A 26,490-nucleotide genomic window follows, 5' to 3' on the forward strand; every position below is an offset into this window, starting at 1 on the left:
ACACGTCGCCCTGAGTTACGCTGAGGGTAGTCGAGACACACAGGTTCTTTCTCATTTCTCACTTACGGCTGTATGTCATGGAAACACGTGAAATTTATGTTTTAAAACCCGTAAAGGCTTCTCCTTAAATACATTATTAATTTTAAAGTTCTGTTTCAGAATAATCATATATTTGTAACCAGAAGTACTGGGAAAGAAATAAATTTGTACCTAAATTAGCACTGTTTCTCAAGGAAGCAGGGAAGGGTGACTTGGAGGCAAGGCGTGCTGTGTTCTCCTGAGTAGACCTCTGTCTGCTGCTCTGTCGCAGGCAGCCGCGGGAGGGGTTTTACTGCGCAACTCCCCAAACTTTGGTTTGGGAACAACTTTTTGCTGATAGGCAGAAAATACTGAGCGTTCAGCAAACAGAAGACAGTCTTTCGGACTGAATGTATCTCCCGGCCCCAAATCTGTACCGTGAAGTCTTCATCCCTCCCACTTTGGAAATAGGATCTTTAAAGAAGTAATTAAGGCAAAAAGTCAGGCAGTAAAGAATCTGCTTGCAGTGAAGACTTGGGTTCAATCCCTGGATTGGGAAGATCCCCTGGGGAACGGGCCAGCTCGCCACCCCAGTGTTCTGGCCTGAAGAATTCCATGGACTGTATGGTCCACGGGGTCACAAAGAGCCGGACACGACCGGGCAGCTTTCACTTCTCTTCATGTCAGGGCTTCCCAGGTGTCTCTAGTGGGAAAGAACCCGCGTGACAGTGAAGGAGACGTAAGGGACACGAGCTTGATCCCCGGGTCGGTAAGGTCCCCGTGGAGGGGGCGTGGCAACCCCTCCAGTATTCTCGCTGGGAGGATCCCACGGACAGAGGAGCCTGGCAGGCTACAGTCCTTAGGGTCGCAAACAGCGGGACGTGACTGAAGTGACTTAGCACACAGGCATGCGAGGAAAAAGTGAGGTCACATGTGTCGCTGTTCAGTCACTCAGTTGTGTCTGACTCTACAACTCCACAGACAGCAGCACGCCAGGCTTCTCTGTCCTCCACTATCTCCCAGAGCGTGCTCAAACTCATGTCCATTGAGGAGGCCCTCTTATTCTCTGCTGTCGCCGTCTCCTCTTGCCCTCAACCTTCCCCAGCATCAGGGTATTCTCCAATGAGTTGACTCTTCGCATCAGGTGGTCAATGGATTGGAGTTTCAACGTCAGCATCAGTTCTTCCCATAAATATTCAGGGTTGATTTCCTTTAGGGTTGACCAGTTGGATCTCCTTGCAGGCCAAGGGATTCTCAAGAGTCTTCTCCAGCATCACAGTTTGAAAGCATCGATTCTGTGGTGCTCAGCCTTCTTTATGAGATCATATGGATGAGGCTTCATTCAATCTGACAGATGTCCTTTTAAGAAGAGATGAGGACGCAGACACTCACAGGGCAGCAACCATGTCCAGGGAGGGGACAGACGTCTACACACCAAGGACAGTGCCCTCAGAAGGAGCCACCGTGCTGACGCTTTGATCTTGGACTTCCAGCCTCTGGAACAGTGGGGAGATAAACGTCTACAGTTGAAGCCATCCTAGGAAACCAATCCAGCAGTCTCCTTGTGGGAGCTGCAAGGTCCTGGAAAAAGATAATAATTTCCAAAACCTCTTGGATGTGCTATATATGCGAGCACGCCATCTTAGAAGATTTAAATCAAGAAGTGAGTGAGAACATGGGCAGTCATTCATCAGACATTCATCGCCTTGCTGGTGGTCCTGGGGGACGGTGTGGGCTTACCCTGTCCCTCTGTCTGTGCCTGCTGTCCAGTGGGGTGAGCAGCTCTGTCTGGAGTGGCCAGGACTGTGAACAGAGGAGCATGTGCAGGCGACTTCCTCCTTTGGGAGGTTCTTGATAAGGTCGCTGATTGCTCTGCACCACCTTGGGACTCACTGAGCTTGTCTCTCTGTTCCAGGCACAGTCCCCTCCCATCCTTGCCTTTGCGTTGAGTTGGGCTCTTTTCTGGCCAAAGATGCTTGTGTCACTTCCTTCAAATGCCCCTCTCAGTAGGAAACCCCCCTGCCTTGCATTCCACTCCACACAAACGCTTTCCACACAAGGTGACTTTCTTTAAGAACACTGAGCCCTCATGTTTCTTTCTGGCCATCATTTTGGATTGTCAGAAACTAGTTAAAAAAGGCCCAAGGTCTACATCCATCCTACCAGGAGAGAGCACAGTGTCAAAACAAAACAAAACAAATTCTTTTATCTCACAGTTTAGTGTGGGTTTCTGAAGCCATATAAGCGTGAGAGAGCATCCTTGTAATCCCATGCATGACTACTGGAAAAACCATAGCTTTGACTAAACAGACCTTTGGCAAAGTAATGTCTCTGCTTTTTAATATGCTATCTAGGTTGGTCATAACTTTTCTTCCAAGGAGCAAGTGTCTTTTAATTTAATGGCTGCAGTCACCATCTGCAGTGATATTGGAGGCCAAAAATAAAGTCTGTCACTGTTTCTGTTGTTTCTCCTTCTATTTGCCATGAAGTGATGGGACCAGGAGCGTGAAGTCAAGTGGGCCTTAGGAAGCATCACTATGAACAAAGCTAGTGGAGGTGATGGAATTCCAGTTGAACTATTTCAAAATTTAAAAGATGATGCTGTTAAAGTGCTGCACTCAACATGCCAGCATATTTGGAAATGGGTTGTTTACTGGAACCCTGTTGGAGACTTTATCAGGTGTATCAGAGCTGTTTCTAAGGACTAGAATTTCTGCATCCTGAAGGAGGGGCTGATTAGGAGGAGCCCTTTGAGAGGGGTGGCCGCACCCTGCAGCGGCAATCTGAGTAGCAGGTCCAGAAAGCAGGGGCTTCACACACTCCCCCTGCCCCCATCACATCCCCGAGCTGGTATCTGGTTCTAGAAAGGGGTACTCATTTTCTTGCAGAATATTAAAAATAATGACAGCATTTTGATTTGATAGAACTATATGAACAATGGAGCATCGACCTTTATTGCAAAGAGGAAGAAAGGATGGCTTACCTACCTGGTGCCAGTCACTCAGGAAGGAAAAGCTCAATGGTTTGACAAGGTCTTTTTTTTCTCAAGAAGTTGTTGCCGAGAGGAATTTCTATCTGAACTGTTGAGCTTCCTGCCTCGGTTCCTCCTTTCCTTCCCTGCTCCCTGTTCTGTCTTCTTAGAATATGCAAACTCTGGGCACTTGGGATCAAAGAATCACACACAGAAAGACTTGGCCGTCTGGTGTGTGGTCAGGCCAACCTTTGGGTTTCAGGGCAGACCCTCTTGCCCTCTCTGTCTGGCGTTTGGCATGTGGCCATCTAATAGTCATTGATTCATAAAGGAGTTCAAGGGGCAAAGGCGAGGATGGCTTTTTTAGTGCATTATTTTCCTTCAATAGACTTGCCATATTGGCCAACAGCTACTGGGCTGGAGGGTGTCGCCCAGAATACACAAACAAGGCAATTATTACCTTCAGGTTTGACTTGCATCTCCTAATGTGGCTTGTGCCCTGTGTCATTCTCTTATACAACCATCCCTTCACAAACACAGGGGGCTTGGGCCGAAAACCTTGAGCTCTGAACGTGAATTATCTCTGGGAGTTGTTACAGCTCCCACATCAGCCCGTGACTTTCTACTCCTTGCAAGTGACCCAGGAGTAGAAAAATGTTTCCACGAATGGAAGTTGTTAGCCTCCGTTTGGCCGTTTCTCCACCACGATTTTCCATGATTTGATTTTATTTTTCCTAAATGGCTGTTTGTATTATGCATGAAATCATTCTGTTCGCCTCTGGGGTTTGTGTGATAGGAGGGCAGCTAACTGCTTTTGTTAGGGTCATCGGTAAAGTGATCTATTGTCATGAAGGAATTAGGGATCACTGGGAAAATTGACCTCGCCTGCTACTTGTCTGCACGGCAGATTTGGAACGGTGCTGCCCCGCATTTATTATATCATGAAGCTCGGCATCTGTCCCTACTTAAATGTCACATTTTTGGTTGTTTAACACAAAGATTGCCCTGCTGCCAGCCTCTTGAAGATATAACCTGAGAGGCGTCGGCTTTGATGCTAGAATCTTGAAGGGTTTTTCTTTCCTTTTTGACTGTCACGACTACTTATGAGGGAGTGGAGTTTGACAGTTATAATAGAATGAGGAAAAATGAGCAGAACACGGAGCGCTTAGGGAGTTCCAGAAGAGAGCCCAAAGTGATACAAGATTTGAACATAAATCCCCTTGAGAGAAGCTTAAAAGTATTTTGCTTTGAAAAAAAAAATACATATCTGAGGATGGACTAAATAATTGTGGCTGGGTCTGCATAACAGACTTCAGATGGTTGAAGTTTGGGGGAAACAGAGATGAAATTGCCTGTTTAGTGATGTTTTCAACCACTAAATATTTGGTGGAGGCTTAAATGCAACCACAGTCCGCACCTCTCCCAAGCTTGATACCTTCTCAGCCACTCCTCCAAGTCCTTGGCTCACCAGGGAGAGGCTTTGTATAGCCGAGGCTATTCCCACTTGCTTTTGTTTGATATTCCCTCTTTCAGCTGAAAGCACCCAGGGTCGCTTTTCTTTAAATTCTTGACCACCTATTGACATCTGTGGGTGGCAAATGCTCCTCAGTGTGTTATTATCATCAGGGCATGCGTTTACAGATGTCAACAGTATCACCCCAAATATGACGCTGGTGATAGTGACCTGGTCCTAGCGCCTGTGTGTCGGTGTCCCTGAGTAGCCAGCTCATCACCCAGAAACCCTTGACAGCCTACTCAAAGTCCTGCAAAGGACCCCAGACACACACAATTTTCATGTTCGCTAAAATATCATTTCTTTTTGTCCTTGACAGTAAGTGGTACACAAAAGTTAACAGTGTCTGAAACTGGTGACTACGAGGCGAGGTAATGCAATCATCGAATACGTGGAAAAATCCTCGGTAGGAGGGAGCTGATTGTCCCAAGCCTGTCCTGTAGTTCTGACCCTGCGTCATGTCAGCTTCCAAGTTCAAAGCAAGTTCATCGAGCCTGTAACACAAGCAGCACCTCTCCTGGGAACTGGGAGATCCAGGACGAATAAGAATCGGATCCCATTCTCATCCAACCAGAGCTTCTTGGGGGCAAGAAAGGACACAGCAATGAGCACCGGTGAGGAAGGCTCAGAGGGACGGGGGTCAGAGGGACGTAGAGACACCTGTGATCCTGGGAGGCCCCGGGGTAAGGGAAGGATGGGGTTAACAAGGACAGCTGGCATCACTGGGAGCCAGTGTTGTCCACCTGCAGCCCGTGGGAGCTTCTTCAAACTGGCTCTTGGGTCCTCTGGACCTGATTCCAGAACGTCATCCTTCCTGTCCCCTTGAAAGAGGTCGCAGGCTCACCTTCTCCAAGTCCTACCCCACACCTGGACTCAACCACCCCTCTAGGAGCTCCGGTTCTTCTGAGCAGCACAATCTGGATGCCAGGTAGATTGATTTTTTGTTTCATCACAGAAATGTTTCAGAATTTGGAGGGATAAGACTTATATCTTGTACCGCTTCAAATGCAGGCATACATGTTCCGGTAGCTTTGACATCATTTAAGAGTTCAAAGCTCAGAGAACACAAGTCTAGTAAAAGTGTTTGGACGTTTTGGTGGGAAATGTTATCCTACCTCGGAGTATGTTAATTTTGTATTCCATGGTGGTTATATTTTAATAGAATCAATATTTCTTACGGTTTCAGTTTTTCAATTTATATTAAATATTTTACCTTTTGAAAAAGCCTTCAGCACCCTATATTCCCAGGCAGTAGCCCATCCAGGTACTAACCACGCCCAACCCTGCCTAGCTTCTGAGATAAGATCAGGCTGTTCAGGGTGGTGTGGCATTGGACTGTCCTAGACACTTTAATTGCCTCTAACCAGTAAAGCTTCAAGTTAAATTGTTACTGTTCAGTTGCTGAATCGTGTCCAACTCTTTGTGACCCCACGGACTGCAGCACGCCAGGCCTCCCTGTCCTTCACCATCTCCCAGAGTTTGCTCAAACGCATGTCCATTGAGTCAGTGATGCCATCCAACCATCTCATCCTCTGTCGTCCCCTTCTCCTCCTGCCCCCAATCTTCCCCAGCATCAGGGTCTTTTTCAATGAGTTGTGTCTTTGCATCAGGTAGCCAAAGTATTGGAGTTTCAGCTTCAGCATCAGTCCTTCCAATGAATAAATTAAGAAAATTAATTCCCATTTAAATAATGAAAAACAACACATTATTTCCCTGTTAAAACAGGTGCCCACATACCAGCAAGGACATCAGCAGGCAGATGTAGAGGAAGACGTGGTGACACAATGCAGTGAGGTGGAGCGGAGTCCCTGTTGAGAATCAGCCGAGAGCTCTTGGGAAGGAGACGCCCCCTCTGAGCTTCCTCTGAAATGGAGTGTGACAGCCCCTGCTTGGGAGAGGGCAGTGAGGTTGAGGGGACGCTGCTCCTGAGGCAACCAGCAGGGTGTCTGGCTCACAGACGTATTAAAAAGAATAGAAATGCATGAGCTGTTTTGCTTCTGGAAACATCGCATGAAACGTGACCATCAGTGAGGAGACCTGGGTTTTCGGTGCTTGCGCCGTCTCTAAAGAGAGATGTGGCCGCTGAACACAGGTTAGGTCTGTGGGGCTGTCTCCAAACCTGGAAAGACCTGGGCTTGGACCACAAATCAGAAACGGTGGTGCTAGCGCTTGGCCTACAGAGTGAGGTAAGTCAGAAAGAGAGCAACAAATATCGTATATTAATGCATGTATATGGAACCTAGAAAGATGGCACTGATGAGCCCATCTGCAGGGCAAGGATAGAGACGCAGATGCAGAGAACACACTTGTGTTCTCTTGTGCAGGAGACCCAGGTTCGATCCCTGGGTTGGGAAGATCCCCTGGAGAAGGAAATGGCAACCCACTCCAGTACTCTTGCCTGGAGAATCCCATGGACAGAGGAGCCTGGCAGGCTACAGCCCATGAAATCACAAGAGTCGGACACGACTTAGCAACTAAACCACTATGACTGTGTATGCGCGCGCGCGTGTGCGTGTGCGTGTGTGTGTGTGTGTCTGTGGGCATGTGCTGTGGCCCCCTGACCACTGTAGCCCTGAAATATTCCTCGTTGGAAATGCACCCTGGAATTTGCTGCAGACCCGACCCAGAGGGAATCAACTCTGGGCTGTGGGCTGGTGTGAAGGAAAGTCCCAGTACACACTGTAACGGTATAGACATTGTCAGGGTGATAATTCTTAACTTCCTTTCACTTGAATGTAGCCTGCATCAATTTCATCTTCTTTTCCTCTCTTTTGGAAGCGATTTTCTTGGATGCTGTAGGAAATCCACGAGCGCAGCGGTGGGTATTGAAATCCCTTTCTTCTTCATAAAACTGCAGAGCTTCTGTCTGCCGTAGCAGGCAAAATCTCTTTCCCCTGGGGAAAGTGATCTCCAGGGTGACAGGGAAGAATATCTGGCAGCAGGGTGTCTCAGCCGATCTTTGATGCCACCATGTCTATTAGCCCCTTTCGTGTTTCTACTATCACCAAACCTTAAAATAAGAATTTTTCCAACATCTTCAAGTCCAAGGTTATTGGGAAAAAAAATTCCTTTTTAAGTCTGCCATTTTGTCTTCCTAACCAATTAATTTCCATATCACAAATTAAAAAAAAATCTATCTTGTATGCTAATCCCCCAGGAAGGAGATGTCTATTTTATGTCACCCATGAACAACTATTTTCCTGGGATCTCTAGCACTGGGAGACTCTCCCAACTTCTGTTGGTGACAATGGGGAATTCACAGAAACCGAGTTCTGCCCCGGCCACGTCTGTTACACAGAGTACTTGACCAACTGCCTGTGTCACGGGATGTTCTGGTGGTCTGTAGTCACTTTAGGGTATGGCGATGCCAAGGTACCAGGCTGAAACGTATTAATTGAAGATGTGAAAAGGAGAAGGAGAAAAGAACGTTGAGGTCCACATCTATCTTTTTTGCTGTCCTTTTGAACATTAAATAAAGTACATTTTCTTTTATTGGATGGTTTTCTCTCTTAACCTCACTAGGAGTAATTCCTTCAGGAGAAGAGCATTTTAAAAAGGCAAGCTAGCAGTTGCATTAAGCCTTCTAGAAGCCCAATATTCCTGCTGCAGTACTGACTCCCCAGGCCACACACCAGCTTGTAACCCCTCCTCCAGTACATCTGAAGCTTTCTCCAGGCCACATACAAGCAAAGGGGAAGGAAGTATTTGAGTTCAACAGAAACTTTAGAAATATTTGCAAATTTTAAAATATGTGACCCACAGACATATTCAATAAACAATCACTGTGTTTTAAGATGCCCATGCACAGGTGCCTCTAAGATATACCATCATTCATCCCACAAGTATTTCTGAGTCCTCGTGGGGCAGGTGGTGTTTGACACACTGGGGATAAGTCAGTGAACAGAAGACAGAAATCCCTGACCAAGAAATGTGATAAACAGTAGATTGTGGTGTCTGTTTGAACGTGCTGTGGAAACATAGGGAGTGAGACAAGAGAGGTGGAGGTTTGTGATGGAGAGTGGGTACCATGGACAAAGAGGCGGCCAGTGAGGCGTCCCAGAGAAGGTGACGTTTGCACAAAGATCTGAGTGAAGCGAGGGAGTCAGTCCAGAGATACCTGTGGGGAAAGAACCCCAGGTCCAGAGAAGAGTGGTGCATAGACCAGGCATGAACAGGGAGGGTGCCTGGCATCTTGGGGCCAGCAAGGTGACAGGGTTGCTAGAGCAGAGATGAGGGTAGGAGGAGGCAGGAGATGGTGCTGTGAAGACACAGCGTTCGCTCTGGATGGAAGGGTCCAGTGTTGGGGTCCGATTGGAGAGACGCAGATCTGACTTAAATTCTCCCATGGGTCAGACTTGTGCAGCAGGCTGCCAGTGTGGTCCAGTGGAGATGATGGTCCCCCAGACCATGGGGTAGCAGCAGGAAGAATGAGAACTGACCATAGTCCAGGTGACTTTGAACCCTGAGGCAGGGATGTTTCCCAACCCATGAGCTATGATGTGAGAGGAAGTAAAAGAGTCAAGGTCAGTTCCAAAGACTTTGGCCAGAGCAACTGACAGGTGGGGTGGATGCTACTTGAGATGGGAAGACTGTGACCCCCGTGGGTTTGGGTGTGAAGTTCAGGAATTCAATTTTGGATGTGCTAAGCTTGAGACGTCTGTGAGACATCTGAGCTGGGATGTTGAGTGTGAAGGAGGATGGGTGAATTCAGAGTTGGAGGTAGGTCAGGCGGGGCATGCAGAGATGAGGGTCATTGGAGTACAGACAACATCTAAGTCCAGGAGATGGGAAGACACTGCCAAGGAACTGAGTCAAGATACAGAAGAAAACAATTATGTCAAGACGTTAGAGAAGCGTATTGTCCTCCACAGTGTATGGGAGCCTGCCTTCTGGTAGTTGATGGGGGGTGGTCACGAGGGGTCTCACCATGATTTGGGCTTCTACTCAGTGTTGCTGCCTTCTGTCTGACACCCCAAGATGCATCCTGCTTTGGACCCTCCCAGACAACATGCTACTAGGCTCCGCCAGGGTCGGGAGGGTTGAATTTAGTCACTTCATGGTGAGTGGCTTCTGGGGGTCTAGGTGCTTCCCAACCACACTTTCCATATTCCTTCCTGTCTTCAGGAACCCCTCCCCACTCCCCTCATCCCTCTTCTAGAAGAATGAGGCTCCTCCACCTAAGGCACCTCTGGGGGTCTCTGGCCATCTCCCCTACTGCTTCGTCACAACCTGGCTCATTCATCACTTACATAGATCTCAGCTGAGTGGGCCACGTCAATGCTGCTATCTGTTTATTTATAGTTGCTATATTTTTCATTATGGCCTCTTTTCCATTTCCCTTTTTCTTTTGTACTCCTCTTTTCCAGACAGCCCTTACCTATCCCGCTGGGGAGACGGTACACGGGGTCTAGTGCTTCAGTTTTCATCACTTTCCTTTGGGACTAGAATAAGCAGATGCATATGTGGCTCCAAGTTCTCTTTTTTCTGTTTGTAAACAATTGTCTTAAAGTGACTGCAAGACTGGGACACCTACAGGAATGTGCTCGCCGGGAAGCAAGGCCCTCAGAGTTAAAGCTAAACCCAGGAGCAGAAGAGGATGCAGCCTTTGCACCCACACGCTGAGGAATGGAGCAGGGCCATCTGCAGCTGTTGCATGGAGACTCACTTGCTTCACCACCTCCTCCTACACCTAAACTTAGCCTGAAAGGTGACACCTCTGCAATCCACTCATTCCTGACTGATTCAGGGACTCCTGCTCATTTAAGTTCAAAGGTGCTTTTGTCATCACCTAAGCATCTTGCTCTCCCCTCCATACTCCCCCAGCACACCTGGGATCCTTCTAGGAGCTACTGTGAAACAACCGGGGCATTGGTTATCTCCTGCCTTCACGCTGGGACCCACACTCAATGTACACAATCAGCTCTCCAGGGTGACTAGCTTGTAGCTGAAGATCCTGAAACTTCTCAGCTTCCTAGTGGTTCTGTTTTTCTGGGGAATCTTGACTAAGACAATAGATATTTCCTGACGCTGGTGTGACTTACCTGCCCCCTGACTTACTGAACTTAAAAAAAAAAATAAGTTGGGACTTCCCTGGTTGTCCAGTGGTTAGGATTCTGACCTTTTACTTCTGGGGTCCCAGGTTTAAACCCTTGTCAGAGAACTAAGACCCCACAAGCTGTGCAACATGACCAAAAAAAAAAAAAATCTAAATTTTTCATAATCAAATTATAATTCTATAATGCATACCTAAAGATTCAAGTGGACCACATTGTAACCAAACAAGCGTTTGTTGAGTGCCTAGCATCCAGCATGCCCCTAAATCGGCATACTTCGCAACCACTGGTTTTCAAAGTTTCTATGTACAAATAAGCAAAGGAAGGCCGTTACATTTCCACAAAGATATTTTCAAATGTAGGGATGGAAGCCCCTGGAACATCCAAGCCCTCTGGCTCCTGATAACTTACAGACAACAGAAAGGTTAATGCATAATTAATGTGAGCTCTTGGAGCTCTGGGCGAATGGGGCTTGGTATTTATGTTACACGTGTACCAGCCATGTGTGTGTTACAGTGGTTTCTGCTCAAGAAAGAGATGGGTTGTGAGATTCAGATCATAGAAGGGCAGACCTGAAGTTTTCAGAGAGGCCTTAAGAGTGATCTGAGAGAGAAGCAGACAATCGGAGGGAGAAGAGGACCACCAGAGGGAGAAGAGGACCACCAGAGGGAGAGGAGGACCACCAGAGGGAGAAGAGGACCATCAGCGAGAGATGAGGACCATCAGAGAGAGATGAGGACCATCAGCGAGAGATGAGGACCATCAGAGGGAGAAGAGGACCATCAGAGGGATAAGAAGACCATCAGAGGGAGAAGAGGACCATCAGAGAGAAGAGGACCATTAGAGGGAGAAGAGGACCATCAGAGAGAGATGAGGACCATCAGAGAGAGATGAGGACCATCAGCGAGAGATGAGGACCATCAGAGGGAGAAGAGGACCATCAGAGGGATAAGAAGACCATCAGAGGGAGAAGAGGACCATCAGAGGGAGAAGAGGACCATCAGAGAGAAGAGGACCATCAGAGGGAGAAGAGGACCATCAGAGAGAGATGAGGACCATCAGAGGGAGAAGAGGACCATCAGAGGGAGATGAGGACCATCAGTGAGAGATGAGGACCATCAGAGAGAGAAGAGGACCATCAGAGGGAGAAGAGGACCATCAGAGAGAGATGAGGGCCATCAGAGAGAGGAGGACAACTGGAAGGAGATGAGGACCATCAGAGAGAGGAGGACCATCAGAGGGAGATGAAGACCATCAGAGGGAGATGAGGGCCATCAGAGAGAAGAGGACAACTGGAAGGAGATGAGGACCATCAGAGAGAGAAGAGGACCATCGGAGAGAGAAGAGGACCATCGGAGGGATAAGAGGACCATCGGAGGGAGAAGAGGACCATCAGAGGGAGAAGAGGACCACCAGAGGGAGATGAGGACCACCAGAGGGAGATGAGGACCATCAGAGGAATAAGAGGACCATCAGAGGGATAAGAGGACCATCAGAGGGAGAAGAGGACCATCAGAGGGAGAAGAGGACCATCAGAGGGAGATGAGGACCATCAGAGGGATAAGAGGACCATCAGAGGGAGAAGAGGACCATCAGAGGGAGATGAGGACCATCAGAGGGAGATGAGGACCATCAGAGGGATAAGAGGACCATCAGAGGGAGAAGAGGACCATCAGAGGGAGATGAGGACCATCAGAGGGATAAGAGGACACATCAGAGGGAGAAGAGGACCATCAGAGGGATAAGAGGACCATCAGAGGGAGAAGAGGACCATCAGGGAGATGAGGACCATCAGAGGGAGAAGAGGACCATCAGAGGGAGATGAGGACCACCAGAGGGAGATGAGGACCATCAGAGGGAGATGAGGACCATCAGAGGGAGAAGAGGACCATCAGAGGGAGAAGAGGACCATCAGAGGGAGGAGGACCATCAGAGGGAGATGAAGACCATCAGAGAGAAGAGGACCGTCAGAGGGAGGAGGACCATCAGAGACTTGGGGATAGGCAGATGTCAGGGCTGGTGGCAGCATGGACTGCGTGGGGGCATATTGGAGGGAGATGGGCCCTCCAGGCTCAGGCTAGCCTGACCTCCACCCAGGAATCCATAGCATCGTCTCAGAATGACACGCCAGGTACTTGCCCTGGGACTTCCCTTGAGGCCCTGGCCGCTTCCTTGTTTCCATCTTCTTGGAGATGACAGGGAGCCAGGGATGGCAAAGCTGTAGGAAAGACTGTGTCTCTATTGGAGAAGCCAAAGAGAAACACCAATGTGCTTTCAAGGCCATTTTAAAAACAAAAAGGGTGAGAAATGAAGATGTATTCAAGATGTATGTGTGCAGAAGAAAAGAATAAATTAAGACAGTCCGTGCTGAGTGCCCACCAAAGTCCCTTTCAGAGCTCACCCCGACTCCTAATTCACTGACTTTTAAAAATGCTTTATTTATGCAAAACCACATGTCACATCTAGGACAAATCTCTCCTTTGTCTTAAACCCATCTGAAAAGTAAATAGAGGACATGGAGAAACAGCTAAAAGGGAGTGAGATTTGCCTGGAGACCACCTTAAGCCAACATAAGCAGAGTCTGCAGGTGTGATGTCACAGCTCAAGGTGTTCCCTTTGATCCATGCGTGTGGAAAGTCATTCCCTGGGTGAGAGTCTTCCCTCCCCTCCCCTGAGGACCCTGAGAAAGCCTCGCCGTCTGCTCAGGTGCAGCCTCCCCTTCAAAAGATTTGACATGGGAAACCACGGGCCGTCTCCTCACGATGCAAAAGCTTCCAAACAGAACACCAGCCCTGGTGGGATCTGGCCACCCCCTGCCTCACTAGGTCCGCTCCGAGATGCTGAGAGCACCAGCCCCAGCAGGTGGTCCGGCTGCAGGCCCAAACCTCCCTCTGCATGGCCTGCATGCCCTGGACCATGGCCATCACCCAGGTCTGCAGGAAATACTGCCGTCTCTGGGTGGAGTCTGGGCCACACTCTTTGGAAGGCTCCAAGCTTTTCCCGGGGAAGTGGGTGCTGCCGTGTCAACGCTCCTCTGTGACCAGCGTGGACGGAAGTGTGTGTTTAACCTCCTGGGGCCAGCTCCCGATGGAGGGGGTGCTCGTGGAGGGGGGAGGTGACCTTGAGGCCCTGGGAGCAGAGGTGTGAGTGTCGCTGCCCTTGTTGCGGGGGTGTGTGTTGATGAGTGGAGGACGTGGTGTCAGACGATCTGGGGACACGGTGACACGTGTCGGGTGAGGATGGGGAGCTGCAGGGAAATCTACCTAAGAATAGACTCCAGGCCCGGCGTCATCTGCTCCAACAGGGGACTTCTTCTGCCAGTCACTCTGCCTCTTCTTTGAAGCTCTGGATGCTGTTTTCTGAGGGCTTTCTGGTTACATTAATTACATGTTACTAAAAGCAGAACCACTGCAGCTCTTGCTGATGGCTCCTTGACAAGGTACTGCTGACGGGAGGCCCCCGCGGTCACAGTCAAACCAATTCAACCCGGGGCATGTTAGAGATCCCCAGAGAGAAAAATCCTGGACAGGCTCTTGGGTGACTAAAGAGTCCGTCATTGGGTAATTAAGAAGCTGATGCCCCCCCACCCCTCAGTCTCTGGGGGCAGCTCAGATGCTGGGCTGAGGCTGCGGAGATGGTGGCAGAGGGTCCTGGGAGCCTGACCTCTGCACCTTTCCATCTGTGGTGGGAAGTCAGTGTGCTGACCTTGTGTTCAGGACTTCACCCCAAGTATAACGGCGATGATGCAGAAAAGCCTGCAGCTGGAGATGGACACTTCTTTCCTAAGAAAAGCAAAAATTCTGCTACAGCATCTTCTAAACATTAAGTGAAGATATCATGGGTCCTCTTAACTTTTGAGCTTGGGAGGAAGATGGCACCTGCGGTGTGGTCCTGCCCCGCTAGTTAGGGCTTGCTGCAGGGTCCATACAGGCCACACGGGGGGGGGGGGTGACTTTGATGAGGTCACCAGCCCTGCAAGCCTTGCTGTTCTGGGTCTGCCCTCAGCACCCCCACAAGCCCACTCTGGTCTGTGCCAACCTCCAGCCATGGTGCGGGACCCCAGACACACACATGTGTGTAGGTACGTGATGTATGTGTGCATGTTAATATATGTGCACAGGCTCATGCCAAGAGATTCGTATTTGAAGAAACTCTTTAAAAATAAAATGCTGTTGTAGTCCCTTTATGTACTTCTCAGCCCAGTGGTGGTGGGAACATCAGAGCCTCGAGCCTTCCTCTTGAGGGGAGCTCAGACTTTCTGTGCTCTCGGCATCAGTAGGACCTTGGGTGAGCTGCCCTTCCTCAGTTTTCTCATCTGTAAAAAGGGGTGGTGTTTGCCTTGCCAATTTCAAAAGGACTTGAATGAAAAAAGAAATGAATGTGGAGGGGGAGAAAAAAGGATGACAGCTTCCTGAATCAGGAAGTGGTCATCAAACTGAAGGACCAGCAAGACGCCCACAGGGTCCTGCTGAGCAGATGCGTCCTTCCCCAGGGCCAGCTGCCCGCAGAGTCACCGTCACAGAACAGGACGGTCCTGAAGTGACGGGGTGGACCCCACGGTGTGGAGAGCCTTTCTGGACGCAGAGTGCCTCTTGTCAAGGTGCATATCACGTGCTTCCCAGCACTTACTTCAGTGAGAGTACGGTGCTGTTGCCCGAAGGGGTGCTTGATCATTTCCTCTTCCTTCTCTTCTTATATATGAGCATATATGCATACGCTTCAGCGGTGTCTGACTCTTGCGACTCCATGGACTATAGCCTGCCAGACTCCTCTGTCCATGGGATTCTCCAGGCACGAATACTGGAGTGGGTTTGCCATGCCCTCCTCCAGGGGATCTTCCCGACCCAGGGACGGAACCCACATCTCTCCCGTCTCCTGCACTTACCACTAGCACCACCTGGGAAGCAGCTGTAAGTGTGGTGACTGAGATAGGTGGCCATCCCCAGAGCAGCGAAATCACCCCCATCAAGTTCGTTTAGACCCAAGGCTCCGATTCAGACAGGAGTCAGGCCTCTGTGCCCCGTCAGCCTGGGCTCGGGTTTTGGGTGGGCTGCAGCTGAGGGTTTCAGAACCGTGATGAGGGACACCCTCCTCTGCCGCTCATCACCCACATGTCTCTCCGAGGACCGCGTGAAGGATGCCGCTGTGCTGGGCATCGCTTGTGACGCTTGTCTTCTAAGACTCATCCTGCTTGATTTCACGGGTCCGAGGAAGCAGAGTGTGCCAACAGGCTGTGTTTAAGGATATGGAAGTGCTTGCCCTGTGGGCTTCCCAGGGGGAGCTGCTGGAATCATGACGGGCTTCAGCGAGGACGCAGGTGGACCTGCCTGGGTTTCTGAGTGCGTCTTACCCAGCAACTTACAAAAGCGAATCCCATCCAAACAGAAAACAGTTCTGACTTCATGAGTGCAAGTATTTTGTGGTGGCTTGTAACGATGACAGGAGCCGCCTCCCGAAAGCTGGCCCCACAGTACTGACACCACGTGCTCTAGAATCCGGTCTTCAGAATCCAGATTAGGAAATGAAATCAGCACGGCAGAGACAACGTTCCTCAAGGCCGAAAAAAAGCCCTTTCAGGCAGACTGTCCAACGCCAGTTCACGTCAAGGCACCAAAGAATGAGGAAAACTCATCTGAGGTCGTTTGTCTCTCTGGTCTGGGAGTTGCTCTCTTGAAGGCTCCGGTGGCCTTGGCCCTCTGGTTTGCTGAGCTCGGGCCTGACACCCTCACTGCAGCACCACCTCTTCAAGGGTCTGGTGAGGTTTGCCAGGCGTCGGGCCGGAGATGCTGAGTCTGGCATGGGGTGACCCACGCTCTGCCCTCATCTCTTTTGGACCAGACTCCTGGGGGGCTCAGCCCGCTGCCCTGGGGGCCCAGAGTGAGGGCACTCAGAGGAAGCAGGGAGGCCGACCCCTCCGTCTTTTCTGGGTGTCTCCCGTACCTGCCTGTGTGACCCCAGCCTCACATCGCCTCCGAGAGGGTTCAGCTTGTTCCAGGGGCCTCAGCGAGCCCGTTTCTGGAATTAGCCTGAAAGTGAAAGTGGAAAGTGAAAGTGTTAGTCGCTGAGTCGTGTCCGACTCTGTGGCCCGTGGACGCAGCCTTCCAGCCTCATCTGACCGCGGGGCTCTCCAGGCAAGAATGCTGCAGGGGGCTGCCACTTCCTCCTCCAGGGGGTCTTCCCGAGCCGGGGACTGAGCCCGGGTGTCCTGGATTGCAGGCAGACTCTTTACCGTCTAAGCCACCGGGGGCCAGGGAATCATCCTCAAGGTGACCCCAATGCCAGCATCATTGGCTGGCAGCACCCCTCTTTGGAGATCTGAGTGTCTGAGTTGGGGGGCTCCCCCCGGGTTCCTGAAGGCCTGTTATTCAGCTTCTCCTGTTTGTCCTCTGCCCAGGCAGGGACTGTCTTGGATCCTCCCACGTGCCCGAGGAACATTCTTTACAGCACCTCCTCCCTGAGAGTAACCCCTGTGGGCCCATCTTTCCACTGGACCAGGGCAGAGGAGGGCTTACTCATCACAACCTGGCTTCCCAGAGGAAGAGGTGAGGTTACCCGCCCCCTTTCCCTTCCTGAGTCTGCCCACATCTCCCCATCTCCAAGATCCTGTCCTGAGAAGGTACTAGCGATCTGGCTGGGACCACAGTTCCTCACTAGGATGCATGCTAGGGTGTGTGTGTGTGTGTGTGTGTGTGTGTGTGTGTGTGTGTGTTGGTGGGGCAGTTAAACTCAAATTGCGACAGGGAGACCAGACAAGACTGGAGCTTGGGAGCATTTAATTATTTGTTAATCCTTCAGTGCTTAGAGAAAGGATTTCTCCTATAGCTCACCTGGAAAGAATGTTCTTTGGTGTAAAACTCGACTCTATTCATAAAAAGCTCCCTTGACTTCACTCTGGCAAATGCCCAGGTCTCGGTTACATGTCTGAGGAGAGCTTTATACAAATAGAACAAACAGTGTAAAATTTAGCTTCAGTCTGTAATCCCACCCCTAGACTTCAGTGAACAATAATGGCCCTGATGGAAAGCAAATATCTTGGACCTCACGGTGAGTTTTCTGCCACCTGCCGGCAGGAGCTGTTTTCCCAGATCCACGATTCTGGAAACCTCTTCTTCTCACTTGCCTCCACCTTTGATGACAATAACATCAACTAGCTGTTTGTTCTGTGTCCAGGATTACACAAGCCGGGCCCTCTGTTGCACACCCTGTTAGATAAACATCCTTGAAGGCGTGGTTCGGGGACGGGCAAGAGTGTGGGCTGATGCCTTCTGTCCTTCCTGAACCAGCGCACAGAGACTCAATGTTGAGACGCTGTTTTACGTCTCAGGAGGGTCACCCTGCAATCCTGGTCCTAACCTGGTAGACGTAGCCTCGCGGCCCAGAGGGCATCCGTCTCAGGCAGCAGTCTGATTGAGAAGGAGGATGCGTCTGAGAATTGCAGGGAAGATTTTATGCGTTACAAGCTTTGAATGAACTTCTCAGAATATGTTTAGACTCACAGTACAGCTGCAACCACGGTAAAGTCCCTGCATCCCTCCGCTCGGTTCCCTTTGTAGTTAACACCTTCCGTCGCCATACGTTTGACGTGACTGATAAACCAACACTGCCGTGTTACTATGCCCCAAGCTCCACACGTTCCTAGGATATCACTAGTTTTTTCTCTAATGTCCTTATTCCTTCTCAGGATCCCATTCAGAGGCCACAGTCCATTTGCTTGTCCAATTCCCTTACCCTCCTCTGGTCTGGGACAGTTTCTTAGACTCTCCTTGTTTTTGATGAAGTTGGGAATCTTGTGGAGTATTGGTGAGGGATTTTGTAGAATGCCTTCCAATTTGGGCTTTGATAATGTTTTCTTGTGGTTAGACAGGGGTTATGAACTTTGGGGGCCTTCCCAGGTGGTGCTAGTGGCAAGGAACCTAACTGACAATGCAGGAGACATAAGAGACATGGGTTTGATCCCTGAGTTGGGAAGATCTCCTGGAGGAAGGCATAGCAACCCTCTCCAGTGTTCTTGCCTGGAGAATCCCATGGATCGAGGAGCCTGGCGGGCGATAGCTGATGGGCTGCAAAAAGTCAGACCTGACTGGGCCACTGTGCGCACATGCATGGGCTTGGGGGGGAAGACCACTGGGGCAAAGAGACATTCTCATCAGACCCTCTCCAGGGTCCTCGCATAACATGACTTATCATTGACGTTAGCTTGACCAGCTGGCAGCAGTGTTTGTGGGTTTCTGTAAAGGGTCATTTTCTCTCCATTTTCATACTGTGCATTTTGTAAACGTCATCAATGGCAGCCCGCGACTCAGGGGAGAGAAGCAAGATGATATTACTTATCAGTGTGGGCAGAGTATCTGCATGAACTATCCCAGTATTTCTGCATAAAAGACTTCATCCCTTCATTTTCTCGTTTATGTATTTATTCAGTAAATGAATTTCATCAGTACAGAGCACGGATAGTTCTTTTATTCTTTTGTTTATAGTCCAACACTGAGTTGTTTTTCTCATTGCACAGACAGCCCAGCTCTGGCCAGAGTTTTGAGCTTTTTGGGTCGTCTCCTGTTTTCTGCCCATATGTCACCATTCCTTTCTTGTGTGTGTCTTCCTTTCTGTGGCTGCAATATTCCAGCTCTTCCAGGCTAGACTACACACATGTCCAGTCTAAGTCCCAGAATCAGTCATTTCTCCAAGAAGCCCTAGTTTCTGTCACTGGAGAGGAGTTTTAGAAACCAAGGTTTGGGCATGGGTGTGCTCATTACTGCTGGGGTGTTGACTTCCTTTTTCCTAAAGCAGTTCAGCTACTTCCCCCCTCCCCCACAGCCAGGGGGCTTCCTCAGCTACTTACACGTTAAAGGGCTGTGGCCTGAGTGTTTTCTGTGGTCACACAGCTGACCTCTGGGTGTCCTTTGGGAATAGACGATGAAAACTTCGTGGAGTTGTACTGTATGCATGTTTGGCTTTCTCACCCTGAGGCATCTTATGTCTTATGTCCTGAGCATCTAAAAGTCAGGCTGTAATTTATAGCCAAGTAGCTAAGGTAAAATTTAACTGTTTTAAAGATGACTTTATACAGATGGTCTCTAGACTCTATGCTATTTGTATGAAATAGAATTCATACAATAGAAACCAGATGTATGAAAGAAAATGGTTAAAGTTGGGCTAATTATCAAATGCTTTGTACATGTCCTCTCCAGCAGTACATTTAATAGAATTGTGGCTACTTCAATCAAGGTTTTTATAAAACATATTTTCAAGAAGGAATTTGCATTAATTCTATTATTAAGCTCTATATTTAGTAGATCATTTACAGACACGGCATTTTTCAATTTGAACCAATTGAACACTGGTTCTGTATACTGAGTAGGATTATTTGTTAATTGTTAGCAAAGAAAGTGAAAGCTGCTCAGTCATGTCTGACTCTTTGCGACCCCATGGACTATACAGTCCATGGGATTCTCCAGGCCAGAACACTGGAGTGGGTTGCCTTTCCCTTCTCCAGGGGATCTTCCCAACCCAGGGACTGAACTCAGGTCTTCCACCTTGCAGATGGATTCTTTGCCAGCTGAGCCACCAGGGAAACCCATTGACAAAGAAACCAACCTCTAAATATCTCCCTGCTTTCCCTCTAGTCACTTGTTTTATTCAAAAGTAAGGATTGGAGAAGACCGAGGAGATATTTCTCAGTCTGGAGCCCACTAGGCCTCACCAACCTGATGACAGTGAAGATAATCTTAAAAGCCATAGATGGCACTTTCTGATGTGAACAACCTCAGCCTTATTAGCATGTGGATGAGTAGGTCACCATACATCTTTGCTTGTTTTCTTATCTGTAGCGCGAATGTGCAGCAGACTGAGTAGAACCACAGATTCTCTGACACTGTTTCCATCAAGGGTAGAGTCTGTATCTGTTGTTCTTCAGTTGCTCATTCAAGTCCGACTCTTTATGATCCCATGGCCTGCAGCAAGCCAGGCTTCCCTGTCCTTCACTATCTTCTGGAGTTTGCTCAAACTCATGTCCCTGGAGTTGATATACCACCCCATGAATCTAAGCTGGCTTATCACCCCCAGACCAGTACTTTGTGGCACAGGAGACCCTGCACCAGTTCCAGGCCCAAACGCGAACAGGGCTGGAAGGTCTCACCTACATCTGCTGAAGACTCTAGTAGCTGTCTGACCTCCTAGGAGCCTCCATGGTGTAGGAAGCCCAAAATACGGTGTGGCGGGAATGGCCTTTCTGGACTGGGGCTCCTGAAGGGGTGAGGCCCTGGCACCCTAAGATGCCCATGTGTGTTCGTGTTGATACAGTGTGGCGGGAATGGCCTTTCTGGACTGGGGCTCCTGAAGGGGTGAGGCCCTGGCACCCTAAGATGCCCATGTGTGTTCATGTTGATACGGTGTGGCGGGAATGGCCTTTCTGGACTGGGGTTCCTGAAGGGGTGAGGCCCTGGCACCCTAAGATGCCCATGTGTGTTCGTGTTCAGTTACGTCCAACTCGTTGCAACCCCATGGTCTGTAGCCCACTAGGCTCCTCCGTCCATGGGATTTCCCAGGCAATAACACTGGAGTGAGTAGCCATTTCCTTCTCCAGGGGACCTTCCTGACTCAGGGATCATACCCATGTCTCAAACCCTTGTCTCCTGTATCACAGGCAGATTCTTTCCAACTGAGCTGCCAGGGAAGTCCAATGCTCACTAAGCATTAAGTAAGGGGCTGTTGAGCGTTAGGACCTGGGGCTGTAAACATGAGCAGACCCACCCGTTTCTGCACCGGGAGTGGGGGTCTGATCTCCACACAGTCAGGGCCCAGGCCCAGAGCCCGGTCACACTTGGTGGCAGGAACGCACCAAATTAGGCAGCTCAGTTTTCCCAGAAACTGAGATGCTTATGCTGCTTCCACTTCTACCATCTCCTGATGAGCATTAAGTTTATCCTGATGAACACAGTGCAAAAGCCAGGAATCTGGGAGGTAGGGAGCTACTCAGAATGAAGGAAGCACTGATTCTGGCCCAGTGTCCATGGTCACAGACGTGGCAAGCAGGTTAGTGAGAGCATTTACAGGTTGATAGTCACATAACCAGTTGTGGGGGCTGGGCTTCAGAGAAGGGGTTCCCACTTGAAGACCACCATCTACACAAGTCTGAGGAGTTGCACCTTGAAAGCATGTGAAATCAAGTATGTGAAATCACTGCAATTTTTTTTTTTTTTACCCTGGATCAAGTTACATCCACTGGACCACCACTCTTAACACCAACCTCCAGGGATGTTAAAGGAAGGAGAAGTAGACGAACAAGTTGCTGATTCTGAATCTTTTTTCTTTTTTTCACTACAAACACATTTTAATTACCTTTCTATTGACTGTCTTGTAAATAATTCAGCAGACTCCACCACATGTTATGCAAATGTTAACCAAAATGACTGTTTTCAGCAGAATATGACTAGAGTGTTGTAACAGGACAGCATTTCTAATTTCAACTTGTTTTTCCATTGATGTTCTACGACAAGTTGTCAGGCACAGAGTTCTATCTAGCACTGATTCATTAATTCACTTATTCACCCACTTATTCATCCAGCCATCGAAACAGTATTGATTAGCCCTTTGCTCCACATCGGGCCCTGGACTAGGTCTGGTGGCTATGTTGTTTAGTTGCGAAGTCATGTCCAACTCTTTGTCACCCTATGGACTGCAGCATGCCAGGCTTCCCTGTCCTTCACTATCTCCTAGAGTTTGCTCACATTCATGCCTATTGAGTCTGTGAGGCTATCTAACCATCTCATTGTATGCCACCCTCTTCTTCTTTCGCCTTCAATCTTTCCCAGCTTCAGGGTCTTTTCCAGCGAGTCAGCTCTTCTCATCAGGTGGCCAAAATTTTGGGGATTCAGCTTCAGCACCAGTCCTTCCAATGAATATTCAAGGTTGATTTCCTTTGAGATTGACTGGTTTGATCTACTTGCCATCTAAGGGACTCTCGAGAGTCTTCTCTGGCACTACTATTCAAAGGTATCAATTGTTTGGTGTTCAGCCGTTTCTACGGTCCAACTCTCACATCTGTACATGGCTACTGGAAAAACCAAAGCTTTGACTATATGGACCGCTGTTAGCAAACTGATGTCTTTGCTTTCCTGGTGGCTGTGAGAGCCTGTTAACAGCAGACGCTAGCATTCCCCGGTTTAAGGTTTCAAACTTAGGCCACTGCAATGGGCAAGGGCCATCCGACGGCCAGTGGGGGCCGTGGGGCCGTGAGCACACGGCCACGGCTGAAAGAGACCAGCACCACCACCGGGTGGCCTTTCTCCTGCAGATAGCAGAAGCTTCAGGGCTGTGTGGTTTGCTAAAAGGAGGGTGACGTTTAGGTTCTCATGAATGCAGTACTGGGACTTCCAGGTGGCGCTAGTGATAAAGAACCTGCCTGCCAATGCAGGAGATGTAAGAGACATGGGTTCGATCCCTGGGTCAGGAAGATCCCCTGGAGGAGGGCACGGCAACCCACTCTAGTATTCTTGCCTGGAGAATCCCCTTGGACTGAGGAGCCTGGTGGGCTACAGTCCATGGGATCGCAAAAGAGTCAGACATGACTGAGTGACTAACACACCCACATGCAACACATATGCAATATGTCACCTCAAAAGTCTTGGCAACTGACTGAAATACGTCTCAGAGGAGCTGCTCTGTAGGTGAAAGCAAACTTGTCAATCAACTGGAAGGAGTTTTGGGGTCAGTGGTCACCTAGGATAGTCTTCAGAGCTGCCGAAGGAGAAGGAGGAAGGGTGGGGGAGGTGGGCCCTCCCTGGGCAGCATGGAACATCCGTGAAGTGGCAGGTCCCCCAGGCCTCGGGGGGACAATGGTGACAGACACGTCCTGGCTTCAGGGACTCCAGGCAAGTCCAGGTAACGCGGTGACTGACCTTTCCGAGTGTGGGCTGAGTAGGCCCCGGGCTCCCAGGGGCAAGCAGGACAGGTGAGCCTGCATTCGGGAGGCGGGTGGCTGAGTGGGGAAGACGCCGTGGGCGCCTCAGTCGCATCCGTGTGCGGCCGAGGAAGAGCAGGGCTTCCTCCTGCAGAAACGCGGCTGTTGCGGCCAGGCTTGCTCACTGCTGATATCGGGCCAGACATGCGCGGTGGCCTGTGTCTGCGTGGGCATCCCCCTCAGGTTGTCCCCCGGGAGTCTAGACCCCTAAGAATGTGTGACACTCGTGCGTGTGGGTCTGCAGCGCTGAAGACCCAGAGAAGCCTCTTTTGTCAAGAAGCACGTGTCTCTGGATCGACGGAAGCATGTGCTCGTCCTGAACACGTGGATGAGCCAGGGCTGAGCACTGCTGGGGGCCCCACCACACACACGCATGCGCAGTGCACTCACTCCCAAGCACACATGCTCACACGTGTGCACATGCGCTCAGGCGCAGACATACACACATGTGCATACACATCTATAGACACACAAAGAAAGTGCACCTTTACATGTACACACTCATACCCACATATGCACAGGCACTCAGGTGCAGACATACCACATATGCACAGACATCTACACACACACACACACACACACACACACTGAGGCATGCATTCACGTACTCACACACTCTTACACACACTCTGGGCAGGGTCCATGGTACTTAGCCCTCCATGCACTGGCACTGAGATGTGAGGAAAATGCTTCAACAGTCAGACACGGAAAACGGCAAGCTAACCTTCTTCCTGCATCAGAGTCTGGGCGTTTGGAGACCGGTCCCAGCGCGGAGCTACCTGCTGCCTCCTTGGCTGTGAATCACGGCCTCTTAGTAACGAGAGGTGGCAGTTTCCACAAAGCGAACTAATTGAGCCTAATCAGACTAATTAAAGCCCCAGTGAAGGGGCCAGGGCTGACTTTCAGGTCCTTCCTGCCAGAGCTGTGAGCCTGGCTTTCCCCGGGGTGGGGCGGGGTGGGACAGGGGGATGCGCTGTGATCGCAGAGCTGCAGGGAAGACTCCCTGACTCCATCCGTATCTGCGCTCTGGCTCAACCCCCCAGCCCCTCTGCCTTCTCGTCTTCGTCTACCGTGTGGCCCACGCAGGACCCCTGCCCCGCTCCGCCCTTGGCTGGCCCCGGGGCCGCTGGTGCGGAGCGGCCATCTCTAGGGTCCGCTCCCAGAGCTGTCGATGGTGTGTTTTCTTATTCAGACCACTGGACTGGCTGCCCGAGCTGCATACGGAATCTCGTGCGGCTGATTACGAGAGCATTAAAGATCTCTTTGGTGCTGGCATTTTATCCCCCGCTTTCATATTTGTAACCCTTTCTACTTCCTAATATCCCCTGTGTCTGGCAGCGCGTCCTCACCTCTGACACCAGGAAGTCAGTCAATAAACCCAGTGCGCTTTGATCGCAGGATTATGGGACTGCTTTCTATGCAAAGAGAAACATCAGGATAAGCAAATGCAGAAGGGGAAAACCCCTCCGGAGCAGAGGAGTTTGAAGACTGAGAAGAAACAATTCCCGGGCATTTGCAATGCAAACTCTACTGGACATCTGAGCCTTATTTATCAGCCTTGAGAAAGAAGACCAGGACCTGGGCCTGAGAGGGCGTTTCTGCGCCTCAGTTCAGGATCCACGCGACTGTCTCCTGGTTACTTACAGCAAACATGCCGCACCGTGGTTATCTAGCCTTGAAGGCGCAGGAAGCACACGGGCTGCATGCAGCCTTCTGAAGCAAGCGTGCCCGTGAAGACGCAGCTGTCGGGGAGGGGATCATTCCTGCAACACAGACCCTCACAGCTGACCGAAGGGGTAAAAGTGACATCTTATGGGCTGGGCTTTTCTATCTGTGGTCCTTCACCACCAGCTCTGCAGAGGATTCGAGCCCCACCCAGGACGACCCCCAGGAAAGAGTGCTGAGCCTGAGCGGGGGCAGCTCATGGGGGACAGCTCTATGAATTGGCCAGGGCCGAGGACACTCAGACCTCGTGAGAACATCCTTGTGGCTGTTACTAAAGCGTTTCCAAGTAACTTTTTCTGGGAAGAAGATAATTTCTATTGTTTGTTTGTTTTTGCACCAGTTTTTAATATTCACCCAGTTAATTTCATGAAAATCTTAGCCAGTCCTGACCATGCACAAGACTTTATTTTTCCTCAGGGTTCATTTCCCCTAAACCCTCTCTACCTCCCCTCTTTGCATTCACTTTTGCCCTGTGCTTCCCCTTCCTTCTTAAACTTTTCTTTCTCTGTTTTTGGCTGTGCTGATCTCTCTTGTGCGTGCGGGCTAGCGCCCTCCTGGCACGGGGCACGGGCTCTAGGAGTCTGAGCCTCAGTAGCTGTGGCTCATGGGCTTCACTGCCCCCAGCAGGTGAGATCTTCCTGGACCGGAGATGGAGCCCACGTCCTGTGCATTGGTGGGGGGACTCTCAGCAACTGGACCACCAGAAGTCCTTCCTCTCTCTTTTTAAAAATTTATTTAATTGAAGGATAATTGCTTTACAATGCTGGTTTGATTTCTGCCATTCATCCACATCAATTCACCATAGCTGTACATATGCCCCCTCCCTCTTGAACATCCCTTCTACCCCCGCCCTCTCCTGCCCATCTAGCTTGTTACGGAGACCCATTTGAGTTCCCTGAGTCCTCGGGCAGATTCCCATTGGTTATGTGTTTTACATCTGTTGGTGTATATGCATATGATGATTTTTTAAGTTGCTCAGATGTGTCTGACTCTTTGTGACCCCATGGGCTATATAATAGCCCATGGAATTCTCCAGCCCAGAATACTGGAGTGGGTAGCCTTTCCCGTCTCCAGGGGATCTTCCCCACCCAGGGATCGAAACCAGGTCTCCTGCATGGCAGGTGGATTCTTTACCAGCTGAGCCACAAGGGAAGCAGTGTATATGCTTCCATGTTACTCTCTTAACCTCCCTTAAGGAAGTAATTTTTTTTTAAATAAACTTCAAGATCTAGATACTCCATTGAGTGATAGG

Source organism: Odocoileus virginianus, chromosome 14 (assembly GCF_023699985.2).
Source record: "Odocoileus virginianus isolate 20LAN1187 ecotype Illinois chromosome 14, Ovbor_1.2, whole genome shotgun sequence".
NCBI classification, from domain to species: Eukaryota; Metazoa; Chordata; class Mammalia; order Artiodactyla; family Cervidae; genus Odocoileus; species Odocoileus virginianus.